Here is a 2,649-nt window from a genome sequence, read left to right as displayed (position 1 = left end):
CGGCTCATTCGTTAGTCATTCCAAATTGATGTGTTGTCTTGGGCCTCTTTAGTTTACATATATCGATGATTTATCGGATTTGGGAGAGGTTGGTTGAGTCCATGCTAGTTGGTGATATTCGAAAGTGATCCCGTGAGAGTCGTTTCCTTATTTATTTATTTTTCCGTTGGCCTAGCTGAAATCTAGTTGTAATTCTATCGTGAGCTATTTCTGTGAAGTCTGTTGTATTGTTGACTTGTTATAATTCTTGATATTTGAGTTAATTGTTATGCAATCCGTCCCTAGCTTTTCTTGGGTATATTCGAATTCTTGTGGTGAAGTATCCCATGACACTTTCGCTATTGAAATTGACGAACGTTCCTCGTGTTCCATTCAAAGTCTTAGTTTGACATTATCGTGTTTGGGATAAGTTTTCATTAGTTGGTTAAGACCCCTCCGTTGCGAGTATCATTTTCGTCATTTGCTTGTAACCGTTATTCCACATGAGTATTTAGTTTGCAACTTCAACCTATTGAACCCAATCCATGGTCGCATACTTTTGATATACGAATTCTTTAGTGCCGTTAAATTCAGACTTTGATGCTATTGTTACCTACTTTAGTGCCACCATTTACTCTGATTCCTTAACTATGAAATCACGTGCTTTGAACTTATATCCGCTTTGTATCCGTTTGATTGCCTAAACCTGTTTGGTTGTGTTGGACTTCGTTGTTGCCGCTACTAGTCTAAATTTTGTTGGAAATTATTGTCCTGCTCAAGCTTTCATGTCGTAAGTGGAGTCAAATCTTGTGGCGACATATTTATTGAAACCCATTTGTTGGTGTCGTTCACTTCGAATTCACTTGTTATAGTTCCTCTCAGTGTCACTCAACTTTGTTGTGATTCCTAAACTCTGGAGGCACATGATTTATTTTGTAGCACTCAATCTCAATTTGTTAGAAGTCTTACTCATTTTTGGTATTGGATAAATTTTTAATAGTGAATCAGTCAGTTTACAAGGGATCTGTCTCATTACTTTGTGCTTGTCCTCAGTATCGAAATCTTTCATTTGACAAAACATCATTCGCTGACTCTGTTGATTTGTACAGCGATATGAAGGTTATGAGTGATCATTCAATAGTTCTCGGATTATCATAGAATGGTACTTTGAGTTCGTTGCCCAACCATTTTAAAGATTCTTTGTGTTCTTTGAATTTCAGATACCTCGTTATTGTTCTTTGGATTCTTGATTGGCGTTATTCGAGTTTTGGATCTTGCTCATTTTGTTTGAGATAACAATCGAATCCTTCTTATGATCTAGAGTGGCCCAATCTGGAGCTAGAATTTGGTGCGATTCTTAGAGGAATTGGCTTGTGTTCTAGATTTGCTAGACTTAGTATTGAGGGGTACGATGAAATCTATTCACCGACGACTTTTGAAAGCTCGAGAGAGAATGACCGAATAGAGCAAGGTGAATTTGTTAAAGATTGCTACCCGCGTGAGGCTAACCAAAGGATTACGCCGACTGCCATCGTCATCCATAGTCACTCAGAAAGGAAATCGTATGCTTCATAAAGTGTTACCGCATTGGAGTTCGTCTTGTTTTGGGCGAAAAAGGAAGCGTTCACCACTAGAAAGATAGGGTGAGTGTCGGTTATCATGTGTGCCTTTTGAATACCCAGGCGACAACCGATGAAATTCAGTTAAAAGAGGCGCTTGATCACCGCTCCCTCTAGATGGAAATCTCGGGAAGTCAATTGGAATATCGGGTTGCATTTAGAGATAATCATTATGTGTGGATAGATAGTCATCCATAGAAATTTCGCAATAAAGGGAAGCTTAGAAATAGCGTACCGTTTGGAAGTGTCGTCGAAATTTTTTAAGCATTTGTGATGTGATATATATAGTAAGCTTCTAATGCGGACCTCCGCATCCAAGCAAAGTGCGGACCACCCCATTTCTCCCATTTTTCGATTGAATTTTGATGATCCGAGCCGTTCAATGTGTTCTGAATGTGATTTTAAGGGTAGTCGCGAGATATCGGCAAAAAAAATGATCGGGAAGGGCTTGATTTGAGCAGTTTTTATTTGAACCGTTCAATAAAAAATAAATAAAAACTGCTCGGATGAAGTCCTTCCCGATTTTTTTTTTTGCCGATTTCTCGCGGGTACCCTTAAAATCATGTTCTGAACACATTGAGCGGCTCGGATCATCGAAATTCGATCGGAAAAGGGGAGGTCCGCACTTTGCTTGGATGCGGAGGTCCGCATTAGAAGCTTACTCGCGATATATATATATATATATATATATATATATATATATATATATATATATATATACACACAGTCCCCATCATATAAGGTCGCCCGTACCTGGGTAAAATGCGGACCAAAAATGAAGGGCTGTGATTAATTGAAGCCAAATCGGTCTCAACGGCTGTGATTTGAAGAAGCTTGTCTCGGGCAAACAAAACCCCCCCTTTTGTTTCCACTGTACGCTTCGTTTCAAACAAACGAAGAGAGAGAAGTAGCAGCCGATCGAAGATGAAGACGACGAAAGGATGAAGCCCTGACCCAGGTATCTCTGTCTCTCTTTCTCTCTCTCTCGCTCGCTCGCTCTGTCTCCCGATCTCTCTTTCCTAATTTGGACTGATATGGATTTTTTTAGGGT

The sequence above is a fragment of the Rhododendron vialii genome, chromosome 11a, assembly GCF_030253575.1.
Source record: "Rhododendron vialii isolate Sample 1 chromosome 11a, ASM3025357v1".
NCBI lineage: Eukaryota > Viridiplantae > Streptophyta > Magnoliopsida > Ericales > Ericaceae > Rhododendron > Rhododendron vialii.
Note: the sequence above shows the minus strand (reverse complement) of the source record.